Source organism: Aphelocoma coerulescens, chromosome 4 (assembly GCF_041296385.1).
Source record: "Aphelocoma coerulescens isolate FSJ_1873_10779 chromosome 4, UR_Acoe_1.0, whole genome shotgun sequence".
In the NCBI taxonomy this organism is placed as follows: Eukaryota; Metazoa; Chordata; class Aves; order Passeriformes; family Corvidae; genus Aphelocoma; species Aphelocoma coerulescens.
The window spans coordinates 51368820-51395620 of record NC_091017.1 but is presented as its reverse complement, the minus strand read 5'-3'; the positions used below and the strand labels follow the sequence as shown (position 1 = coordinate 51395620).

Below are 26801 nucleotides of genomic sequence, written 5' to 3'. Positions count from 1 at the left end.
CATGGGATTCCTTCAAGAAGATCCCTGAAGAGGCAAAAGTTAGCTCTCCTGAAGTCCACAGCTGTAATCTTACTTGCTGCCCTGCTTGATCCTCGCGCCTTACAGTCCACAAAGGATATAGCTTATGAGTCTTAATCAGGTTTAAGGGACATCATATTATTCTATGTCATTAACTTACTCCTTTAAGTTACAAGTATCTAGCACATCCAGAAACATCTTACCACTTCTCAGTTATGCCCACATGAAAAAGTGAGGGAGTGGTTAGAGGGGAAGTGGCACACCATGCCAGACAACTAAACAAAATGAACTCAAGGGATTTTTGTAGGTGGTTGTTTTGTTGGGATTTTTTGCTTGTTTTGTGGGGTTTTTTTTGGTTGGTTGGTTTTCTTTAAATAGGAGACAAAGACTTATTCCTAAGTGGTCAGGGTAATTACCTAGAATGTGGGAGTAGTAAGACTAAGTACTTCCTCTGAATCTGTCCACAGATGAAGAATTACCACATGAAAGACAGCAAGAGCAATACACACACAGACCACACAGGTAACTACATGGCTACAGAGACCAGGCACTTCATGCCCTAGCAGCTACTTACATTAGTAAGCACTTCTACCAATCTCCTTAATCAAGCCAGAAGTTTTCATAATGTTAGCCTTTGATCATTACTCTGACCACTCATTTCCATGGCCATATTAAATTCCTTTTTTTCAGCTAGCATTCATATGTGATCAGTTGACAGAACCTAAAACTGGTCCAGCCCAAAACTAACCCAAATGTTGTTTCATTCAGCTAAATCAACTACATTTGTTTCACCATTTGACTGCTCAAAAGCTGTGTTGGCACAGGGGAAGGGGAAGCAGCAAATCATAGGTTATACATCTTTTGGCAACAGTGCCATTTCATGCTGACCTACACCACGTGTTAAATTACAACCAGGGAAGAAAATTAGGAAAAATGAGATTCAAATTTGTGCTCGAAGAAATGAGCATTGTAGCTACTACTTGAGAAGCCTGCTTCGTATTTAAATGAAACGTCTTTACTCTCCCATGCGCTGTTTCATCTCATATGGCAATCCATGAGAAAAAGCTTCTGGGCAGAATGCAGCTTATTTTTATATACTGACCCAGACTCATGGATCAGCTTCTGGATATGAAAACAAACTCAGAACTCAGCCTTAGAATCAAGGAATCTCAAGCAAAATGTAAATATATACACCTGATATGTTGCTTAGCTGTCAAACTATCTATCAAATAGCATGTTCATTAGCATCAACTTGGATGGTTTTAGGATGATCCTCAGTACAGATACTTATACAAGGATATTCCTCTAAATTAATAACCTGAAACTAAGAAAATTTGACAAGTGATTTATACAACCAGCAGCTATTTGTAACACTTAGAATTGTACAGGTATACTAAATGGACATAACTTTTTAAAAACGATGACAGTTGCTAGCAGCAACACCCAAGAACATGTGACAGGTGTTTCAGAAAGCTAGTATTTTATCTGAAACTTAATTATCATGTAGAAATGCATGTATGTAAGTAAAACACTTCTAAAAATATTTAGTGCTAGTCATCACTTTATTTTTTACAAGTTGATTGCACAATCCATGATTTGTGCAGCTGTGGAAGTGCTTCTGATGCCTAAATTTCCCAGCATGGGTGACTCATGCACAGCTAAATTATTCTATAAAGCTTTTGTGAAGAGTGGACTGTTTGCCTGCCTGAAAAATGAAGTAGGCAGTGCACTTCACTGAAAAGCATCTTCAAAAAGAAAGAAGTGAGACTTCGCATTTCCATAAAACGAGAGAGTTGGAAAATTTTAAGCTTCAACACTGAAGTGTAGTCCAAGTCAAAAATTACCAAACAAGCAGCTCCTCCTCCTCCTCCCCTCTACCTCCACCCACCACTTTCCCCAGAAGTCCTGCACATCATTTTGGAGACCACAAAGTGGTAACAAAGGGAAAATGAATAAGGTAGCCAAAAAAAAGAACAAAACAGAACATGGGAAGCACTAGGGGATGGCCATTTCAGTGTATTTCCACTGTAAGAGAAGAGCAGGTTCGGGACCATTTGATGAAACTGAATAGCCACAAGCCTATGGGACCTGATGAGATGATGTTGCCATGCCACTCTCCATCATATTTTAAAAGCCATGGCAGTCAGACATGTTGACTGGAAAAACAGAAACATCAGTCCTATTTTTAAAAAAACGGAGAAAGGAAGATCCGGGGAACCACGGAACAAGCAACCTCACTCTGTGTCTGGGAAGATCATGGAAGCAATTTTAAGGCACATACAACACAAGCAGGTGATCAGAGACAGCCAGCACAGCTTTACAAAGGGCAAATCATGCCTGACCAATCTGGAGACCTTCTGTGATGGAGCAACAGCTGACAAGGTTAAGACCAAACCCTAACCCCCCCCCCCAAAGAAAAAAAACCCAACCCAAACAAAACAAAAACACAACCCCCAAAAAATTAACAAACCAGAAGAGTTTTGCAACTGATACAGAGAGGAAATAACTCTTGTTTCAGATAAAGAATGAATAAAACTAAGACAAAACAAGTTTATTTTTCTTGTCCCTAGGACCTTCTGGCAAAACATTTTGTAACCACTTTGGGTACAGACACTAAGTATCCCTTTGCCACCCTGCTACAAGCAAGATTCCGAAGGAAATGGAATCAGCCAGCATTTAGTCAGTCATTGGACTTGTTCAGGTGGGAAAGATGATACATTAATGTAACAAAAGAGATAGTGCTGCATGAACTAAACAGAAACAGCCATGCAGCGATAAGGAAAAAGTCTATAAAATAATCAACTCCAAATTTAATTTAATTTTACTGTAATCATTCTGCATATATTCTTAAATGGAAATAAAGGAAGAGTATCTTTACTTAATTCAAACATTGGAGCACTGAACACAACGGAATTTCTGAATGTTCAGGAACCAAAGCTCAAAGAAAAATTACAGTTTGGAGTAACACTAACATTTAACATTTTTTAACTTCCTGTGTTTCTAAAGCATTATCTATTTATGTAGATAACAAATTTTCTCACTTTTTCTTTATTCTTGAGCAGTAGAAGCATGCACTCCTCTGAAACTTTCAGAGCTTGTGCTAAGTCCAGAAAACCAACTGAAATCACCTTCTGAGGGTCACCAGAGAAACAGCAAAAGACAAACAACAAATTCCTTCTTCTCATATATGAGTATGATCTTCAAAATGTTGCGTATAGTCAATTTAATTGTAAATTAAGCTGATTAATTATGATGAGAACATTACTCTTCAGGCACTGGGAATTTTTATAATGAAGGCTTTCAATACCTTGCAGACTAATTCAATGCTCATAGCAAAGTTCTGTCATGTATCTCCCATTCTTTCAAAAATATTTTAAGATCATGATACTGCCTGAAAGACAAAACGTATCAGGAAATTCTACACCAAGCTCTTATAAACTTTGCAGCTACAAGATTTACAATAAGAATTTTCAAGATTAGATGGGGGGGGGGAGGGGCAGGTCACAATTCAGCTCCTTTTTGTATTTTTGGAAATTCAGATTCTATCCAGACACCCTATATAAACCCTACAAAGTTTCAAATGAATACTCAGAGTTATTTCTGTGAGAACTATTCGTCCTTTTTACCATCTAGAATACTCAACAAAAAATCCTATCAGCTACTTATGACCACACTTGCTACATTTGTGCGACTTTAAACTCTCTTCCTCAGTTTTTTAATTTTTATCTTTTACAATTCTCAAGTTTTTCTTTCACAGAACGATCAGACCACATGATTTCTATGTACCAAGATACATGTTTCTGAGTGCTTATTTCCTGCACCTCAAAGTCTTTGTACTCCTGAGATCCCAATGTTAAGGAAAGTTCCCTGTCTGACCATCCAGGAGCCACTCTGGCAGTCACCCCCACCATCAGAGACTTTCACTGCTGGGACCGAGGCCCCTTCACAGTGGATGGTTCTATCCCTCATAGCCTCTTTTCCCACTTAATTAACAAAACCTGACTTAGATCATCCAGCACTTAAGTCCCTAAAAGCAACACTAAGAAATATTTATAAAAGCATTATAGCTATTTCCATTTACAATTAATGTATCAGCTATCAAAAATGAAAATGACAATCAAGTTTTATTTAATAATTCCCTTCTGCTCACCATATTGCAAGAATGGTTTCAAAGACCTAGGATCTTGCTAGTGGCCTACTAAACACTGGTACTGAGGAATAGGATACCAAAAATTATCAATATTCACAGGAAATCCTGAAACTAACATGAATTTTACGTTCAGGCCATATGCTAACAGGCTAATGAAAACAGCTGTATTGTATTTAAGCACACATTACAGCTTGAAACCATTTACTTATACCAAACACATTAAAAAAATAAACAAACTTAGCACTTCAGCATAACAGTGAAATAGTTTTAAGGCAAGATTACTTAAAATAATGAGGAATCTTCATAACTTACTGGCTTACAACTCACATTTTGACTCTCAACATTTTTCTTCATTTTAAATTGAGGCTTATATCTCAATTTTGAACAAATTAAATAATACTGCAAATTACTTTATTGTTTTTATTAAAGCCAGTGATTTTTTTCAAACAGTTTCAAAATGTTGCTGCTACTTGTGCTGTTACAACCTTAGTAGTTTTGGGTAGATTTTAATGATTGTATTAAAAGGCTGTAGGTTTAAATGTCCTTACCAACAGAAATCTTAACTGAATCTCAGAAATTTTCTGGAAAAAAATGCTGAAAGCCAACATCTAGATTCTGCAAAGATCTAATAAACAAGAAACATAACTGAATTTAGTCCTAATCACTGTCACAGATATGTGGGATATTATGCTACCGTTAAGCATGCAAAATTCTTGGGAAACTCTGAACTTAAAATTAAACAGGGCAGACGGAGAGGACTCTTTCAACTGCTATTTAGAAATAAAATTATTTAACACCAGCACCTAAATATTACTTAGATTTTCAAAAGCTTAACAACTGTGGAATTCATTCCAGGCAAAAAAAAAAAAAAAAAGTCTGTCATGATTCATGACAGCTAAGGCACGAGAAAGGGTAATAACTGCAAACACCTGCGAAGACCATCACTTTTTCGGTTTTTGTCTTGTTCTTACTTAATGGCTGCCATAAAACACTGGCCTTGGGGTTTTCTTCAATGCAGATGAGCAGTCCAAGCAAAATATTTGGGGTGGGAAGCATACATATTTTAGAGTTCCATACCAAAATTTTAAAATGAAAGAAAACAGAAGACTCCTCTGTTTAACAATTTAAAAATATAAACATGGCAAAAACCCAAACTAATCAATCAGAATTACAAAAGCCAGTTATGATTCAGTCGTTTGAACCTCTGTCATTTATAGTATTTATGTGTTTCATTGACAGTTTATATTAACAAAATTGAAAAAAGTATTCTTGGCACTTTAAAATTTTTCAAAATCAGCACCCAAACTTATGGCTGGATTTGTAGCAGAGATACACAGATCTTAGAGATTCACTGCCCTCATCTACTGACCTATAACCAATGTGAACAATTATGACTCTGTCCCCATTAGAAAGTAATCTGAAACCGTAGAAATGGATCAGTAGATCAAAGCAGCTGGTGCTGACACTCCTATGCTAGCTGTTCAAGAGGGTTTATTTTGTATTAGATTTCATCTGGTCTACAGCAGCAAACATCACTATCACATGGACCATTCAAATTTTTCCAGGAATTTCATGATTGATGCAGAACGCTATGTCCCCAGTAGAGACAGAAGAGCACACTTTGCACCTTCAGCAGAACTCACAGACTAGTCTTCTGAGAAAGACACGGAGTTCAAACACATTGAGCAAGTATGTGTAAGGGGACACAACAGTGAGATTTTCTCCAAAGCAGTTTTAATCTTCCAAATCACAATTGTAATGCATATATCGGAGTTACACCCTACCTTTTCAAACCAGACTAATCAACAGAGATGTCATGTCACAAAAGAAAATACTTGATGGCACTGAAAGGCTTTAGAAAAATTCTGTAAGCATTCTTCAAAATGCCTCACAATTAAAAAAAAAAAATACCATTTACTGGCTTCTACAAAAAATTTATTTCCCCTGTGCCAGAATTCAGCAGAAGACATAAATCAAAATATCCCTATTCCTTAGGCTTAATTTCTTTTTTCTTTGCTTATTTACTTCATCTTTTATGTCCTGTTTTCTCACTTCAAATATTTTATTTCTCTTGTTGTTTCTACCTTATTTCTTTCAGCCTTTCTCTCATTTATTCATTCATTCATTTCCTCCTATTACCTGTGCTATTAAATACAGTAAGGGAAAAATAAATATTCTTGCATCTCTGAACTTTCAGACAGAGGTGTCAGTATTGTTTTTTCCCTGGAAATTCAGATAGTATAGTCTGTGTCACATTTGTAAGCACTACCACTGTGATTTAACTTGCCCTAACTCAAACAAAATTTAAAAGGGATAAAGATGATCATGGCTATACTGCAATGACTCAAATTTTTTTCTAAATCCAGTGGTTACCAACTACGGGAATTGAGAAAAATCAGATTAATGACACAGGAATACTAGTCTATTGTAAGACTGAGATCAGCCTGGTTCTAAACATCATCTCAGAGAACAGCCACAGGAACATAGAAATACTACAGCAAGCTAATCAAGCAATCTATGGAATGCAAGAATTTCATTAAAGAAACACTAGATAAAATATATTTGGTGTATACATAGCTTTTTACCTTAGATGTAAAGCCAGGAATACATTGCTTAATCTCTGCCGTTTTTTTTCTTGGCTATGTTATTTATTTAATAATTTAGTCCTCTAGATTTTAGGTTATATGCCAGAGTTTCTCCTAGAACTGTAAGTTACAAACAGGATTTTTTAATCTTTTTTTTCACATACAATCAATTCATTAGTTGCTTAGAATAACCAAAATATTCAGACTCACCTAGTTTCACTGATGTTCAGTATACAACATCCAAATAAATTTCCAGAAGATTTTGCAAATGAAAGAATGGGCTTCTCTCTACATTTGCTAAATTTAGATGAAAACAAAAAAAAATCAGATCTCTTTAGAGCAATTCCTAAAGAAAAATTGTTTTTTAAGAAAAACACTATACAAATTTTCACATGTGCATAATTTGAAAATTTAAAGTATATTGCCTTTCCATTTCAGAAGAAATATGGTCTTAATGTTCTAAAAATGTCACTTGAAAAGCAACACCATAGATGCACAACACACAGAGGTTTTCAGGATGCTCAAAAAGAAGTATTTCATAACTTTTAACCACACACAGCCTGCATTGTTCAAAATGATCAATTTTATTATCATCTGTTGTGAACGTAAGAGTAGCAATAAAGAGAAAAAAGCAAAGAATAGAGAAAAGTTGAATGAAAAAACGGACAACGCTTATGGAAATATACTGCTGAAGCAGAATCTGAAAGACCAAATCAACAGTAGATGGGTGATAGGGTTAAGGAAAAGCACAAAGAGTACAAAAGAAAATCTTCTTACTCAAATGTTTGTACCTGACACTACAATGGAGTGGAGGAGATTAGACCTGTTTACTTCTCACAGTCCAGCTACAACATGCTCAGTAGCTCTGTCTGCTTATGACTAAAAGGATTTGGAATACATCTACCTCACCTGATTTGGACAGAAGAAATGGGATTTAGGAAATTTACTGAACTGGTACAAAACATTTTCAGAAATCTATCATGCTGCCTAATGCAAGTGGGATAGCAGAAAAAAAGCAGGCTGATACTGCAGCATAACAATTTGTTTCTCCCAAAAACTTGAGTGCTTGCTCCAGCATATGCAGGTGCTTTATTTTTCCAGTGGCAAGACTGTCACTGCATTTTGCATCAAGAAAACAGTATGTTCTTCCCTCTCAACTCATTCTCTTGACACAAGTGGATGTTTGGTTGAATTTTAGGTGAAGGAGACATATAACACAGAGATTTAAGTCTTACTAAATTATAAGCAACTAAAACCAGGGTTCTGGAATAGAAACTGTCAAGCATCATTAACTGCAAGCACTGCTACCTGTAACTCCATTCATGACCAAACTTCATGCATGACCAAGCACCTCCGATGCATTATAAGCTACTAGGAATACAGGAAGGCTTTCTGCTAGCAAGAAAAAATAATCCTGCTTCAGCAAGATTGGAACAATGTCTGATCTACAAAAATAGATCAATTTCTTGGGGGTTTTTTTGACCCAGTATAAAAGTGCATGCTTTGAGCCAGTCAAAAAACAACAGAACATCTGAAAAATAACACCTTCTTAGAAAGATGAAACATAAAAACACATTTATGAAATCTACAGAGGGCCATGGCGTGATCCTCATGATACATTGAATCAAAACCCCTTTGTTGCTCAAAAGATGAACCATAAGCAAACTACCCTGCTGCTCTGTGCTTCCCTCCATGTGATGCACAAAGCAACCAGTAATCTTACTGCAAGATACAACATGGACAAATCTTGCAAAGATGAAAATCTGCACCTCCTGGCCCATCCTCAGCTGGACAGTACACAGTGCCCAGTCAAGGAAGCAGGGAGAAGCAACCCTTTCATAAAAAAGGTGACATGTGAACAGAGATACTGGTACTTGAACCCAGTAAGATGCATTCTTCTTCTATATCCTTACATGAATGGGGTATTAAGTCATTTCAACTTTAACAAAAGCATCTGCAAAAAAAAATCCAAAACAAACAAACAAAAACCACTAAGAAAAGCAGTGAGCATGGCAGTACATCTGCTCAGTCACCACAACACAGCCCTGGGAGAGATATTACTTTAGTCTCCAGAAACCACAGGGCCACATTAGCACACTGCATTGCTGGGGACAGTGCCTTCATAAGGTCTGGGTTTTTTCTTCCTTCTAGTTTCCAAGGCAGCTCAGGTGCAGTTCAGTCATTTCATTCCATGCTCCAGTGTACAGGATAAATGCTTATAAAAAGCTTATTTGAAGTTTATTCTTGCCCACACACACCATTAATTTGAATATCAAATTGAAGTGGAATGTCTACCTTGCCTGAGGTTGAAAATAGATGCTTCTGTTTAAAGCATTACTGTTCTAGTAGCAATAAAATCTACATACTTACTTAAATTACCTAGAAATACATTGTGCCTTTTAGAGTGGGTGGGTAGCATTAATAGTCCAAATGTGATGTCATCTGAATAAGTCTTCTTTGGCACAATCTTCTGAAAAACAACAGAAAAACCCACAGTTTAATAAAAATTATTCTGTTCAAAACAAACTTCCGGGGATGAGCCTTGATTATTTCTGTTTTCTCTCCTGCCATTTCAGTCATTTTATATGCATCCTTAAATTGTCCACAATTTTACTTTCCAATTCCTCTATTCAATATAGTGAAGTAAATACTCATGAAGGAGAACTTCAACATTGGATACCACCTTTTATGTAGCTCTGGCACTGTCTGAAATCTAAACAAATGTGAGACAAACGCAATATCCCAATGGTAACAAAATTTACAGACGTAACGATGTCTACAAAGCATTAATGTTACTATTATTGCATTACAATTGCTTTGGATTGTATTATGACCTTGCAGATCGTCAACAATACACTATGCAAACTTCTGTAAAGAAAATGCATCAATAAAATCTTAACTGTGTGTACTACGGTTCAAACAGGACACGTGAACTACCTCAGAACACAACTTGAAACTCTCAGAAAACATGGCATGCAACAGCACAAGACTCCCTCCACTCACTAATCAAACTCCCCTCGCTAATAAAAAACTAATTTCAGTAAGATGGGCTGAGCAAAAGCTAACTATACAACAGAGATTTCTATACACAAATATTCATTCAATGAAGAAATAGCTCCCCACCTGCTACAGATCAGAAATTCTGTATTCCTACACACCGTACTGTGTTCTAAATACACATGCACCAACTTGGTAATATCACCTAACTCATGACAATCCTGCTGGAAAAGCTACTGCTAGTTACGCACTGTTGATATTTTCTATTCAGCACTCCCATGTGGCAAAGCATATCCTTTAAGGCATACATTAATCTATTCCCTTCCATTGTATGCAAGGATAGGTGGATTTCCTTTGACGTAACATAACCAAAACAAAGTAACTTCTAAACCCGTTCTTTACCACCTTGTCCCCCAGTACATATAACAGAAAGAAGAAGCTGTCAAACTGAGGAAGAATGCCAATGTTTGAGGAAGATCTACTGCCAAGTCTAATGGGATAAGAAATGCAGACCATTATCACCTACATATCTATTTTTCTATGTAGTCAAATGAAATATTCTAATGTTAGAAATCAATGTTTTGAATCAAATATATATATATATATATATATATATATATATATATATAAGAAATGGTAAACTACATTCTACAGGACAGGAAGTCTAGGTGCATTGTAAAAAAAATTTATCCCAGTTTATGAAAGATCATTTTTCATTTCTTATGTTGGAAACACAAAGTTTAATGTATATCAATCTGAATCAACCATAAATCTAATTGTCTATATAAAGGCACTACAAATTTACCTAAAATAATTTGGAAAAGCAATTTCAGTTATTTTAGTGAAAAAAGTTTGTGATCTTTTTGACTTAGATAAAATGATAGTATGTCAATCACCACTGATGTTAAAAACTTCTATAGTCCCACCCTCGATTGTACTGAAATTCATATGAAATCCTCCAGCTTGTAGAAAAACTATGTGTAATAGAAGGTAGTGACAGAGCAACAGGAATGCCTGAGATGAAATTTTCAGGCACAGCTGCCTGTTGTTTTGCCACTCACTTTAAAAGCAAGCTTGAGTGACAGCGAAATTTCTTAAAGAGTTAAAAAAAAAAATCTTAGTACCAGAATTTGTGTCCTAACCTCCCTGCCAAACTGATCAAAACAGCATATTCTCAAATCCTTTTCCTGTCTCATTTTTTTTTCAGAAGAGCTAAACCCATCAACATAATTTGTAAGTTTCTACAGCTCTTTTTCCTGCCCTATTTCTAAAAACCTTCTAGTTATTCTTCCTCTTGATTCAACTACTTTTCTGATTTCACTATGCTTTCCAGATCCTGTAAAATATTATACTTCTTTTCCTCCAAATCCCTATATTATTTGGACTTGCTTTATGCTGTCTTTTGCTTCTATATTCTCCATATTACTTGTTGCTGATCTATCTTATGTTCTTAGAAATGAAACTTTAATTCACTCACTATAACTCGCTTATTAATTTGAATCCTTGTCCCCATTTCTGAGGTCATTCTCCTCATTTTCTATGTCAGTGAAATTCAGATCACAAGCTTCTCAAGGCTGAAACTCTATCTTATTTTCCATGAAACATCATTAAAAGCTTTAGGGCAGCACAAAATGTTTAGCTAAAGCTTCTGAGCTGGAAAAAAAGACTATATAAAAAAAATGAAGTATAACATTTTAACAACATGAACATTTCCAGAAAAATATATTACATGTAAAATTGCTGAGATGTTAGAGAACTATCAGTGGAACTACCGTACTAGCTCCAAACTGTAGTTGTAAACACACAACTGCTAGTAGTAGCTTGGTTACATACAATGGATGTTGCTGCTGTGGATGGCAAGAAAACTTTATTAAATCACATTACTACATTAAAACTGACAGGAAAGTGTGTGTGTGTGTGTCTGTAAGAGAGCATCTGCATTCCTATTCTGACAGTTCTTGGAAGCTGTGATTCATGCTGCTACTTGCTTTTCTACTCAGTAGAGGAAAATCCAGTTTCCTTTAGAGTATTTGTTGTTACTATGAAAACTACTTTAAAATAAACACAAGCCAAAACCACCGATTTTGCAGTCTGCTATGATATTTTAAAAATGAACTATTTGAACACTTGAAATCAATAAATTACAATTTGTTAAGATTATGTTGGTTACTAAAGGCTTGACAGGTATATTTCATATTATACAGCAGAGAATTCTCTAGAAATGAAAGCAGTACAAGCTAATAAAGTTTTCTTCACTTTTACCATTACTAAGTTTTTGAGTTTTTCTAAACCAACCAGCAGGAGATATTTCTCTATTGAGACTTGATAAAAATCTTCAAGTTGAACATAATAAGGTAGATTTCAGTCTGCTGTTTATCATGATAAATAGGTAATGCAAATACAGGCCAGACAGGAAAGAAGACGAGAAATGCCATTCTAGACATAAGTTCAGCTCCTGCTTTTCAACCAGTAACCCCGTGTCACAAGACAGAGGAGTGGGCTTACTGGAAATCTGACTTGGGAAATACTGTCTTTTGTTCTTATACTGAAAGACATTATTATTATTATTATTATTATTGTTTTGCTATAATGTCACACTACAGTATTGTTGGTCCCGATCCTTTTCCAGAACAGCCCAATGTTCCTTCTGTCTCCTCAAGCCCTGATGACACACATAACTCCCGCTCTCCTATCCAACACAGACTTACTGCATGCTAAAAAAAACAGGTCAGTACCAAAATCCCATTGCATTATCTCGCTCTCAAGAGCGGGCAGTGACACATTTCTCTCTACCCAGCTTGCCTATTTTCCCAAAACCTGTGGTAACATTACAGTCTGCAATTTCCATCCCTCCTACAAACATGGCTACAACTGGTCAACTATTTCAAAAGCTACTGGTGAATATGTAAGGAAAGAATGAGAGAAAACAAGGAAAAAGCATAAATCACATTTTCTTAGGAAATCAGGCTTAAAAAAAGGCAACTCCCTACAGCTTTTAATCGAGGAAAATTTCCTAGTTGTATACTAAGCCAAGAGAAATAAGCAGATTGTGGCAAAATATTTTTTGATTTATCTTTTTACAACTTCATACATAGGTTTCAAACAAAGCTTTGGGAAACTATGGACTGGGAAAGTTACCACATGAAACAAGACAGGTTTTTTTCTCCTAATGTATCTTGAGGCTTTTGGATGACTGATGAAAATCCAAACCTTTAACATGTCTCTAGTAAGAGTAAACTAAAAAATTACATACCTTCTACCTTAGCACACCAGCAGGAGTTTACCTTCTCTGTATTCACAACCATCTCTCAACAGCAACCACTAAACTCCTAGAACATTATTCTGCCAGGGTGCACGTCAGTAATGGCCAAACCTCAACAACCAGTTGCTGAAATTGCATTTAACATGCAATGCAATTGCCACCAAACGCTTCAAATGCCCTTAAATGCCAGAAACTATTCTTTACTATTTCATTAAAAACTTTATTCAAATGTAAAAATGGAGACTTATGTTTTATTTATAACACCGGCAGGATTCTCAGAATTTGAAATACTAAATTAGCTGTATTAATGTATTTTGAAGTATCTTTTTTTTAGGCAGCTTAGTATCTCATACTCTCATTACGATCATAATTTAAGATGTAAAAATATATATTTCCTCAGTGTTTCTAATGCACATTACGAAACTCACATATTAACCTCCTACAAGAACCACTTCTTACAGTCCAGCCTGGCTCCTCTATGCTCACAAATACTTGCTCCGATAAGAAAGTGCTGAAACTTTCTGGAGATCTACCAGTTCGGCAGATGATGACACGCTTACGGGATCTGGGATCATTCTTCTGCAAGCAATGGAGATACGCTCACAAACTTGTGGAGCTACAAGCTAAAAAAAACTTTGTAGATGAGGTCCTTAGCAATACTATTCCCTACTATAAAGCACTTAAAATTCTGACATCATGCTGGATGATCACTCCATTCCCAGGTATTCCTCCTTTTCTAAGTGTCCCACAGCAAGACCACTACCATGCAATGTGGTTAGCAACTTCTGCTGCCTGCTCTGGCTGTAATAGGCAGCACAATGCCAAAGCAGTACAGTCTTCACTAAAACAGGGCACAAAAAGGGAATTCCATACAAAAGGATCTACAATTCTTAAGCATCAAAGCCAGGGAGAGTTGTATCACTCAGCAAGACTTTTACAAAAGTTAATAGAGATGCAAACTATGCAAGTAACCAGTGAACACAGTATTTTGCCTTCGTCTGTTTCTGAAGGCCTAGGGCATAGGTAAGATTAGTAGTCACAACCCTGGTCCCTGTCCTTGTCATACACATAGCTAAGCTTTTCCCAACAAAGCAGGAGTAATATATTCTTTTAACATGCCAGCAGGGGAAAAGATATGCTCTCATTTTGTCCAGCAGCACAGGGTTACAGCATACTAACCTGGAACACAGAAAGTGGAAAGCCAATCTCTACTCTGCCAAATGGTGTTTAAACCACAGTCTCTCAGCAGGATCTGCGTCACATTGGGAAGATGCATCAACTCCTAGCTTCTCACTTCAGTGGCAATTTTCAGAATATGGAAGCAAAGATAAAAAATAAAGCTTTGCTGGACAGAGCAGCACCAGCAGTATGCATGCCTCTCTAGGTAGAAGGGCAGCAAACATGAGACACAAATCATAGTTTCCAGTTTGTAATGGCATTCAAAATTTTAAATAGAACACAGGCCAGAATACAGGTATATTTATCATCTCCTTTTCCTCCAAGAAAACAACTGGCCTAGTATAGTTCTTTAGCCCAATTAGACTTTAGTCATCTTGTCTGCAAGGAAAAGTGAGGTTCTAGGCTTTGGAGTTTTGTTGGTTTGTTGTTTATTTTGGGCGTTTCTATTCTTTAAAGGAGACATGAACAAAACCTCTTCCTCCTCACTCCTTTGTGCTTCTGAGCAAAAGGGAGAGTCACCACAGGGTTTTGGTCCAAGTCCAATTCCATAGGTGTGCCTGAGGTGTGGTTTGAACATGCCTTTGAACAAGTGAAGGCCTAATTTACAGATTGCCTAATTTATGAATAGTAAATAGATTTAGAAGCCAAGATGCTCAGTTGTGATAAGATTCTGGAAGATGTGAATGAGAACAAAACTTCAATGTTCAGCTTTGGAAAACTTCACTGGTGAAAACCCAGAAACCTCTAACATGGGTTAGAGGTTTTATTTGGGGCTGGATACACAAAATCCATCTAAATCTATTTTGACTCCTCTGTATTATTTTATGGATCTGGCCATATACCAAAATAACATACACCAAAAACCATCTCAGAGGTACCTGCAAACATCCTTTTTAACGGAACTCTAGAAGGACCTCTATAGAAAAATGACATCACATACATTTATTTTAAAATTCCACTTTAATTGGATCAGTCTTACTCCAAGAAGTGTTCTCTTCTGCTCTAAAAAAGCATAATAGTCTAACGCCATTTATCTTATAGTACCGGGCTGTCATTATCGGTAAAATGACATTAGCTTCAAAACTGAAGCCTTCTCACATACCCTGAGATTATCAAACACACAGTTTTAGGAACAAAGCATTGAAGTAGCCACATTTATGGCTAATTTGGCTACATTTTTATCATGAATATGAGGAATGCCCATAGTATCTACTAAGCTTCAAAAGCATCACACTCTAAATATGTCATTATCAGTCTTGAATCTCATATATATAACTAATTTTTAAGGATCTATATTTAATAAAATATTAATACTACTAATGATGATTTCATAATATACTCAGCAATGTTTCTCAGAACATCAGTACACAATAAGAAAACTAATTCACTGATTTTAATAACAAAATCTAACTGTTGGAAAGAGTCCAAAGTGTGCAGATCTAAACTGCTGAAAGAATCTGTGAAGTTTTGTTGCTTCCACATAATATTAAATATATGACAACCACAGAGGACCAAAACGTTTTATGTATATGATTATATATTCTAAAAGTGGCTATAAAAAAGAATTTATAATATACACAAAAAGTATGGTAAGAGAACATTAAGACTATAAATTTAAACACTCAGGCGTGAGGTATGCCAAAATTAATGTGGCTTTTACATGACAAAGGAATTTTGTGGCAGCAATAGGGATAGAGAATTCAATCCTTCAGGGCAGCAGACAGCTGCATGAACCCTGAGTCTCCTTTCTCTTCCATGATTTTGCATTTCACATCTTTTAAGTCCTACAACAAATAAACAGTGTAATGTCTGACAGAGTTTCAAATTATTACAGATTCCCACTGAGTTAACAAAATAACCAACTATACTAGTAAGTTCCTTTCCCCACGTGGACCACCCACAGAAGTGAATGAGGTACCTTCCTAACAGATATAGCCAAACTTGCTTGAGCCAGAGTTACAGAGAGACAGTGGAATCTTTCATTTGAGATTCTCCTAAGAAGTTGGTGCTTCCAACACATCTTTTTATTCTGAAAGACCACTGGCTCCAAAATAATAATGCCAATATTACTAACAATAATTCAGCATTAGCTTAAGATGAGAGAAACAGCTGAATGGTTTGGTCACTATCTGTAGTCTCACACTTTTTTTTCCTCCTCTAGAGATAAAGCTACTGTAAAACAGCTACTGTTCTCCCAAGAGCCTGGTGACCCTCCTGGTCTTGTGCCACCCCTTCAGGGGTGAAGCAGCTCATGAACAGTGAAAGGTTAGAAATACTTTGCAAAGTAAATAAACAGAAAGTAAGAATGGTAGGAACAACCACTACTGACTTTGCTATGCCACTACTTACTAATATCACCAATCCTCAGAAACAGTTCCATATCTGCTTTCTCATTTGGCCTTTACAGTATCCAGTGTTCATAGGGAAGCTAGTGCTTTAAAAAGGCTAAAACACTAAAATGAACTTTTCTTTACTTCAGAGATCTACCAAAGTCTTTGCGTCAAGAAAAACGAAGTCATTACAATGTGATGAAAAGGCACTTTTCAGCTGTAATTCCACTTCTTCTGAATCATATTTTGTATTTAAAACTGTATTAGGATACTAGTTTTCTATTCTTAGAGGAGAGCTATCCATAGTCTTCATCTATTAAACTAAGTTGAAACCATGAGGCACTGACAACAAATTATATGTACCTCCTAAAGGAAAGCACAGATAAAAAAGGAGCTGTTTCAAATAAGGAGATTACCTAGTGAAGAAAACTGCATTTTTGATTCACAACTATTTTCAACACAAGTTTATTGGCTTTTAATAAAAAATTCACAACTTTCCAAGTTGATAAAAACATTTCATATAAAGAACATGTGGAGAAGGTGGGGGGCAATAACTCTACTGCTAGTTTGTATCTTCACCTTTTTGCAGAAATTTAAAATACAGGGGGGGAAAAAGCAAAAGCTCAAAGCTCTTAAAAGCAGCAATTTCTTTTGCAAGACCAATCCAACCACAAAGATTCATGACTTCTGTGAAATTCTATACTAAGAAGCTAATTAACCAACACTACAAATTAAATTTAAAGTAATTACCACTCAGCTTTTAAATTGCTTAGTACAAAGAAAATAAAGTTACCTACAGCAGAGGTTTTGGGGTCCTTGGAAGAGCATTAGTAACGAAAACACTCTGCTTTCCTCACATTCTTTTATTTTGCCTAAATGTGTTAAACTTTTCCATGTAAGATCATGAAGCGGAAGAAATAAAAAACAAGACATGGCTGAATGGCACCTTAAACTATTAAATATCAACCCGGAAGTTTGGAGTTTTTTTCCCTGTTTGAATTGTTTGTTAAGAAGCAGTAACCCTTGCCTTACCAACAAAATTCTCAGACAAGTTGCCATATTCTACAAAAAGAATCTAAACCAAATACATTACGTCTGGTAATCTGAAAGCAGTGTCTGTAACAAGTTTGAGGAAGTACCTTAAGTGGATATGTATGAAAATTAATAATAGTTAAATTAAAAAGCAGAGTTACTTTCAAGTAGAATCCCTCTATTACAACAATCAAATTCTGTCCAGTTTCAAATAATAGGCCCAAATCCCACAGATATTTATAAACAAAGTTAACATTATTTCTGTAAAACTGAACATTGTGAAACAACTGCAACTGCTCATACTGAACTTTGCCAGGACTACCACAGTCGAGGTGTATTTCTCAAGTACTTCTTTCACTAGGGTATTTGGTTAAACAGTCCTCTTGCCTCCTGACACACCTGTTACCCAGAGAAATTATATAGGTTAAATATAACCACATTAAAAAGGAAAAAAAAAAAAAAACAACAACAACACAAAACCAGTAGTTTATTTTAACCTGGATCATTTCCTCAAGCTAGTTACGGGACACAACTCCAAGAACCGTTGTGCTGGTGCAGCTGAAGCAAGGAAGAGGCAGGCCAGGTCAAGTCAATACTGCCACCAAAAGCACTGCTTGTCAACCAGTCATTTAAGAAGTCATTTATAAGAAAAAATACTTTGAGGATTTAGAGGATCAGGTTCTACGATCAGCCACTCCGCCTCTACCTGCCATTTCATATTCCAGCAAAAACCGTACCTGACTTTCCCTGTGCTTTTTGCTAGGTTAATGCTTACCAGCACATGAAAACAACAGCCTTACAAAATTCTCATTGCAAATACGTTTCATTAGTTCACAAACACTCCTCTTCATGGAAAAAAAAAAAAACATTTCCAATTTATATCGAGGCCTAAAGTAGCTGGAACTTGAAAGTGAAACCAACCAAAAATCCTGATCCACCTTAACCCAAACACAAAACTGAAGTACCACGGATTTCCAGTCCCTCTCTGGTCGTATTTCACACCCGCATGCACGGAGTATTTAACACACTGACTTTAAGGCCGCAGTAACTCGAAAAAGGGCTGCGGGCTAGTAGGAATCCCTCAGGTTTTACGAGCGTGAACACGCTGCAGTTATCGCAATAAAGTTATCGGAACTAAAAAAAAAAAAAGGTGAAAAAAAAAAAAGCCTACGAAGTGCATACGCAACCCGCAGCTCCAGCCCACCTGCCGCAGGAAGAGCGCCGGGCACGCTCTCGCCACCGCCCGGAGCCCGAGGCCCCGCAGAGCTGTCCCGCCGCGGGGAGGGCCCGGGGCCGAACGAGCACCGACCGCCGCCCGTCCGCCGTGTAAACACCCGCGCTCCGCAGGGCCGCCGCGGAAACCTCCCCCGCGCGTGGGGCGGCGGGGGCAGGCGGGTCCCCTCCGGCGCCCGCGGGACGAGCCGCCCCACGGAGCGGCGGCGGACGGGCCGCGGGGGGAGGTGCCGCCCGCAGCTCTGCTCGGTCCGGCGCGGCCCGGCCCGGTGGATGCCGGGGAGTCCCGCGCCCGCCCTGCCCGGTTCGCGGGCGCGGGGCCAGGCGGGCAGCGCTCCCGACGCGCCCGGGAGTTGTGACAGGAGCAAAGTGGGTCACCGGGCCTAGCGGGTGCCCCGCGAGCGCCCCCCGCCCCCGGCCGCGGCCGTGCCCGCCCAAGGGCAGCCGCGGCACTCCCGCCCCGCCGGTTCGCGGCGGGAGACACGCCGGCACTGTCAAACTTCCACCGCTCGCCTCCGCGCCGTCCCCCCGCCTTGCCCTCGCCACCGCACACCGGGGCCCGGCGGGTCCGCCCGCACCGCCTCGCGCCGCGCTCGCTGCTCACCTGGCCCCGCGCTGCCGCTGCCCGCCCGCGTTGCCCCGGCGAGCGTCGCTCCCCGCGCGCAGCCCCCCCCCCGCCCGCCGCCCACCGGCACTGACTGACTGGACCTCCTCCTCCTCCTCCTGCTCCTCCGGCGGCGGCACCAGCAGCACCCGGGCCCGGGAGTCCCCCCCCGACACCACCGCGCCTGCGCCGCCGAGCCCCCACCGCCGCCGGCCGCCGCGGCGCCTCGCGCCACCGCGCGTGCGCCGCGCGCACTGCAACCCGCGGCACCCCGGGGCCGCCGCCGCCGCTGCGCGTGCGCGGGGACGGGACACCGGGGAGGCGATCCCCGCTCTGCGCGCGCGCCTCGCCACGCGTGCGCAGGGGGGTGGGGGCGGAGTGCGTGCGCAGCGCAGGCGCGGCGGGCGCGCGCCGCCCTGACCTCGGCTCACCTCGCCTCAGCTCACCCCGCGCCCGGGGGAAATGGCGGCGGCGCGGGGCCGCAGGGGCTGCGGGCGGGCACCGTGCTGCGGGCGCAGAGAGCCTTCCTCACCCGTGCCGGCATGGTGAACCCGGCACGGAACGCGATCGCACGCGCATTCCCAAAGCGGAACAAGCGGTATCCCGGGTGCTCTCCGTGAAGCGCCTCCGGAGGTATTTAGAGGTTCAAGGAACCCGTCCCAGCGGTGATCCGTCGTTTCTTCTTTCCGGTGCATAAACCGGTGAAACTTCCCAGAGCGGCAGAGAACAGATGTGTCTGCCTCAGCCCTTTTGTGTGTACGAGGCTTTTAATACCATTCGATAAATACGCAGCGACTATTTAAACATAAACCTGTTACGCCAGTAGCAGAACATAGCGGCGAGCTGTTTTCTGTAAAACAAAATGCTTGAGGGTAATGTTGTGTAAGTAATCCCAATTTTCTTTCTCTCAGTTACAAGAATTTTATTTTTCAGTTGATACCGGAATAGCAATATATGTAAAAGTATCTACAGAAGTTTAATTCGTGTTTGTGTCTAGAATGAAATAAAGAGCTTGACTGCAAATTGTCATGGATTTCCTTTCTGGGTTACTTTTCAGATAGTTCAGTTTCCCAATCTGAGTCACAAGTGTGACCAAAGTCTTACGCAAAGATACTATAGGGACAGGAGCTTCTTTACCAATAATGCTCCCAAAGAGCTAACCATGAACTTTTCCGCTGGAAGAATTCTAAAAAGCATTAATAAAAACACTTGGTTTTGTTACTGATTCATAATATTCTAATTCTAGCTTTCAGTTGAGGAAAATGTGACATAAGGAAAACTAATAATTATTACTTGTACAAAGGATAACACTCTTGTGATGAAATGTAGTGGAGATAATAAGATACAGCTGGAATGGAACATCCAGGAGAAAATGCGGGAATCTTTTCAAATGCATAATTATCAGAACTAGAATATGGCAAACAAACAGAAGCTAAAAATAACATCAGGCTGTATCTGTCAAATTTCCCAGAAGATCTTTAGTAACCAGTGATAATTGTTCAGGAAAAAGTAGAGATGCTATGCTATCTCTTCACACTTTGCACGAATAGGAGCATAACACCTACTTACTGCAATGTTGCAGTAAAAATTACTCTTTGACAAGGTCAAAACAGGGAACACAGCTGTGGAGATGACACATTTGCATTTTCTGCCAAAGCCGTGGCCTAAGCAAGGTCATTTTTTAAATGCTACTTCTCTTTTGGAAGTATTTTATAGGATCCTGAAGGAACAGGACAGCTTAGAGGTGCTGTGGTGGTTTTATGAAGCTATTCTCCTCCTAGAAATACTATTGCTCTGCTCTTGTCATCAGTGTGAGTTTGCTGTGTAACGATAGTTCTGTTTCACTCACACAGGCTGTGTGACAGCCAACATAACTTTTAAACAATGCCAAATTAAGAGCAGCAGATCTTTTGTGAATTGGTAAATGATGGGACTGGATTGGGCCGGAAATGCAGAAATTTCCAGTGCACTTCCATTAACTATGGCCATTTTTCCTACAGAAATGCCATCACCATCCTGCATGTGATACACTTCAGAGCCACAGAACAACCACCTGCTCAGTGTGCTCCTTTTTGATCCACAATGGCCTATTCAAAAGAGGATCTGTTTGAGGAAACTGATTTTGAAACTAAATTTCACATCGCTCCAGAATACTAAAATGAGTGGATGTTGACTTGAAAGCCTGTCACAATCCACATAATCCTTGTAAAGTAAGGTTGGCTAACATTCCTGAAACCTTTTCTTCCAAACAGTATAACTGACTCAGCACCAGAAACATCTGGTTTTAAGGTGCAGATTACCTTGGATTTTGCTGCCGCTTTATCACATCTGATGGCTGTGATTACAACCGTGTGGTCACTTTGCTTGGACAAAGACAGGGTCACCAAAAGGGAGGTTTGGCTCTTTTCCTGTTGCATCTGCTTCCACTGTCACACACTGTGCCTGTGTCCCTTGCAGCAGCCACAGTAGTGGGAGGGAGGCTGGCTGCTGAGAGGAAGCAATGCTACTTTTATAGTAGCCAGCTTTGATACTTGAAGTGACTGTGCAATCATATCTAAAGTCCCTGATGACCTGTTTACGTTTAAAACTACTAGCTAGCATTCTAGTTTGAAGTGGCAGATAACAGCAGGTAAGCCATTGTCTCTGAAATGCATCTGCTAGTTATCTCTTTGAATCTGCAGAACAAAAGCTTCCAGAAGTGGTATCTGCCAGTAGGTATCTACCAATAGGCTTACCAAAGGAGTAAAAAACCATAGTTGAACTAACTTATGTCAGAACAGATGATCTTAATTAAAATTTTCTCAAGCAGTACAAGGTTTCATCACATCAGTATTTTTTGTGTTGTCCAACTTCTGCTGTAAAAACAAGTTACAGTTTATTCTGATAATTGCAATAAATTCTCACAAGAGAAAAAGAAACTGACTTTTAATAAAGGCCGAGATACGTCCCACAAAAACAAAAATTAGAGCCAGCCCAACTTTATCTCAGTAAAATATCTAACCATGAAATTGCAAAATACCTGTGCTTAGGCAATATTCTTACATAAATTCTATGCAAAATCTTTGCTTTTTGCAGATCTTTTTTTTTTCTTTCAAAAATAATCAAATACCTTTTCTACCTTTAAAGAGTGACCTTTAAATCTAATGATTACAAAAACCATAAAAAATTTACATAATGTGAATTATTTAAAAGTATTTCTCATACTTTCTGCTTTCATATATATTCCCCCATGTTCAGCTATTCCAGTGAACCTACCTTGTATTTCACCAGTTTATATACAAGTTTGCATAACGGAGACTTTTCTTAATGGGCTTTTGATTTGTTCAAGTCAAAGGGGAAATAAAGGTAGAATAATCCTGTTAGACTACTCCCAATGAGAAAAGAATCTGCAAAGAAACAGATACCACTTTCCTAGTGAAATTCAGAGATCTCAGTAAGGTTACATACATGGTGATAAGCATGAACAGCAAAATAAATCTTTCATGTGTTTGAACAAAAGTGAACCATTAACTCTCACAAAGTGAGTTAACAAATTGAGTTCAGATGCTCTGTGATTCCACTGCCTCCAAACAATTGCTATTTTGTTAGTCTCGGTATTTAATTTTTCGAGGTATTGTTTTTTAATTGCCAGTTCAGTTCTTTGTATTGGAGTATTCTACATCTTATACAAGAATGTAATTACCTTGGCCAATAAAGATTAATTATAACCCAAACATTCTCTGGAGCATTTGTATGCTTCTTTTACATACTGCTTTCTGCAGTATGCAGAAGCTTACTTCTCTTCGCTTCCCATACTTTTGCCTCCTCTGAAGACATTTCCACTCCTGCAAGTGCTGCTGCCTAATTAGAAAGTAAAAATAATATTAAGTAAATAATAATAATAATAATAATCTTTGGAACATTTTACATGCATTTTAAAATAATATCTAGTGCATCTCAATTACTTAAATTATTTGAGTAACTCTTGAGCTTGAGGTCTTATAATTTTAGAGCTAGAAAGGCTTCTATGCCAATTTTTATTCAATAATATAACATTAAAATAAATTTTCTTATTTCATCAGTGCCAGATTTGGGAAACTTCAGTAACAAACAAATTGTACAAGCATTTATCATTTGAGATTGTAGGAACCCAGAGTGCTGAGAATATTTCTCTGCCTGTTTTTAAGGGTTTTTAAGGGTTCTTACCCCCTGAACAGCACTGTTTTAACCTCCAACCTTGGAAAAAATTACCAACGATCAGACAGGAACTAGAAAATACAGTGGTGTGAATTAGGTGATAGACTACTATGTAAAAATGTCACAGGGTGAAAATTTAGAGGTTTTGGGCTTCTCTTTGTAGTAAATAGATAAGAGTAAAAAATATCAAAATGGAGGATTGTTGTTGTTCTCTAAACCTTCTTCTCCTTCTTCTACTACTCCATGTTCTGCAGTAAAAGTAGTGTGGAATAATTGGATGAGGAATTCCGCAGTTCCTGGCCGTGTTACTGAATAATTGGTAGGAAAGTGAAAATAATGTGCGTTTTTAGTAACTATTGGTTAAATTGTCTTTAAAAGGCCATGTAAATCTTGATAATTAGACTGCTCTCCTGCTTTCTGTGCTCTGTGTTATGCCTGGGTCATGCTAGTGGCTCTGTTCCTCTGATAAGACTTAATAAACAACTATCCAGCAGCATTGAAACTCCAGGAAAAGCCTCGGTTTATCTTTGAAACTCCTTGCAAGGACTTTTAGAAAATTCTCTCCCATCAGGAGGGATTTGATTTATGGCACGGTTCAGTGTCAGAGATGACACAAGAAAACATTAGAGCAGGTACTAAATATTTGTGTGATTCTGAAAATGGGATCAGTTTAAGGAGGAATTACAGTACTTTTACTAGTATTTACCAGACAGTTTTAAAATAATTAATGAAAACTGAAATGTAAAATCAGTAGATGGCAGTCTTTGTCTATAAAAATACTTGCAAGGTAGAAAAGGAAAAAGCTTTACTGAAATTTGTTGAACTAAAAGCAGCTATTAATTACACTGACTGAAAGCCACTGTAGAATTGCTTTTCACAAAAAATAAATATATATATGTACAATGTTATTATACTCTAGCAACAATACATGATAGTTTTGATGCACAACTTCCACATATTTATATGAATTGTTCTCTGAGAGTACAGCATTAGATACACAGTATTAGTCCTAGAATTATTTTAGTCATTTTAACAATGCAACAGGAGTAAGTACAGGTAGAATCTAGACAGAGAAAATGTTTTGATCACATTAGCTTTTCTATTTTGTGTAAACTGCACATCTCATTTTTCTTAGTTACAAGAAAGTGCTGTGCAGAACTCAGCAGAGTACCTTGTAAAATATGTACAAAAATATACATGTGAATGTCCAGTGTATTGTTAAAGTCTTGGTACAAGGTGCCAAAGTTTTCTGAACTCGAATACATAAACACATTGTAGAGTACTGTAAGTAAAACGACTGGTGTACTCCTATTAAATAGTTGAATAAGGTTGATTGTGTCACAGTTATGCCTAAGAACAGTGTGCTGTATATCACAGAGTTCCAAAATTGCAGCATGGCTGGACTTGGAAGGGAGGTCACCTGATTCAACCCTCCTGCTCAAATAGCATCAGCCTTGAAAGCAGGCAGTCCAGAGCCATGTCCAGACAGCTTCTGAACATCACCAAGGAAGAAGACTATGCAACATTTCAGTGCTTGGTCACCCTCACAGTAAAAAAGGGTTTCCTGATATTAGGAGGGAACCTCCAGCGTTTCAGTTTGTGCCCACTGCCTCCGGTCCTGTCACAGGGCACCACTAGAAACACCTTCGCTCTGTTTGCTTTATACCCTCCATTCAGGTATTTATAAACATTGATTGGGTCTCCCCTGAGCCTTCCTTCAATATAAACTTCAAATGAACATTTCCATGAAGTAAGAAATAGAAAAGCCATTAAAACCTACCTCGAATAAGAGGCAAACCAAACACAATAGCTGTTTATTAGGGATCCACAGCTGGCTTTTGAAACCACACAGGTTTATTGACTGGAGCATCTCTCTCATGAGGAAAGGCTGAGGGAATGGGCCTGTTCAGCCTCAAGGGGAGAAAACTGAGAAGGGACCTCATCAATGTCTATACATATCTTCAGGGAGTATGTCAGAGGATGGATCCAGGCTCTTCTCAGGAGTGCCAAGCAATAGCAGAAGAGGCAATGGGCAGAAACTGATGCACAGGAAGTTCCAGTTGAGTATGAGGAAAAACTTCTTTACTGTGCAGGTGACCAAGCACTGGAACAGGTTGCCCAGAGAGGCTGTGGAATCTCCCTCACTGGAGATAGTCAAGAACTGTCTGGATGCAATCCTGTAACCTGTGCTCTAGGATGACGCTGCTCGAGCAGGAGTGTTGGACAAGATGACCCACTGTGGTCCCTCCAAGCCTGATTGTTCTGTGATTCTGTGGTTCTGCAACTACCACCATTACAGCACAGAAATTGTAATGTATGATATGGTGAAACTATAGTAATCACTATAGTATTCATAATAAATTGCATTTTCATTTCAGTAATATATTTAGAAACCATATTGTACCAGAAATGAGTGCTACACTAGAAGCAGAAATGTGTTTTGCTCATAATGGTCAAATTATTTATGTAATCAATTAAAAATTCTGAACATTTTAAGTCCAGCACTAAAATACAGTTTTCTTCTTTAATGGCATGCCATCTCCATATAGGTGGCATGCACCCCATATGCAAATCTTTCAGTTTTTCTTTTGGAGGAAGAATTCCAAAATCTCTTGATGTGTCATTCCATTCAGTACCCCTGACCCAAGTCCCTCATGGCACTCAGCTTCAGCTGCTGCCCGCCCTGGGGAGCTCGGGGCTGGGGTGACCATCGGTGCCGTGTGCATGGCTGCCCGGGGCACTGCCTCCCCTTACACAGGCTGAAGGAGGCGTGAGGGCAGCCCCAGCCCACCCAGCCCATCCTTCATGGGTTACTGCTGAGAAAACTGATCCCACTTAAAACTATTCCAGAAGAAAAGGAAAAAAAACAAACCCCAACAAACAGAAGATTAACAAAATCCAAACAAACCAAATGTCAAAGAGTGACCTGCTCCAGGTGGTGGTTTGGGGTGACCAAAGGCAGCCACCCTGCTCCCTGCCCTGCCCTTCAGCCGTGGGCTGCTCACATCCTGCCTGCTGGAGAGGGAGCTGTCAGCCCTGTGATGTAAGGCACTTCTGGGAAAAGCTTAAAACAAATAACCTAGTTTAATACAATACAATATAAAAGGCATTTTGCAGCAGGCCCTGCACTAGTTCTGAGCAGGGGTCATACGTAACTAGATCCTCTGTTCACAAATAATTATGCCAGTTTGACTGGGAACACAGTTAACTGCAGAGCAAAAACAAGTGGGCAGGA

The 26801-nt window shown here is 39.0% G+C and overlaps 1 protein-coding gene across 11 annotated transcripts in view; it reads right to left on the bottom strand.

The window, feature by feature from the left end:
- The window catches only part of CLOCK (clock circadian regulator), a 67830-nt gene extending 48264 nt beyond the window's left edge, over window positions 1–19566 (bottom strand). For 2 of the 11 annotated variants that reach the window (XM_069014075.1, XM_069014085.1), the window contains exons 1-3: window positions 19476–19565; window positions 9124–9223; window positions 6964–7050 (exon numbers count right to left, since the gene is read on the bottom strand). The gene's annotated coding sequence lies outside the window, so the exon portion shown is untranslated. The other 9 variants (XM_069014086.1, XM_069014079.1, XM_069014081.1 and 6 more) reach the window with 9 other exon arrangements.
- Between the last annotated feature and the right edge of the window lie 7235 nt (window positions 19567–26801).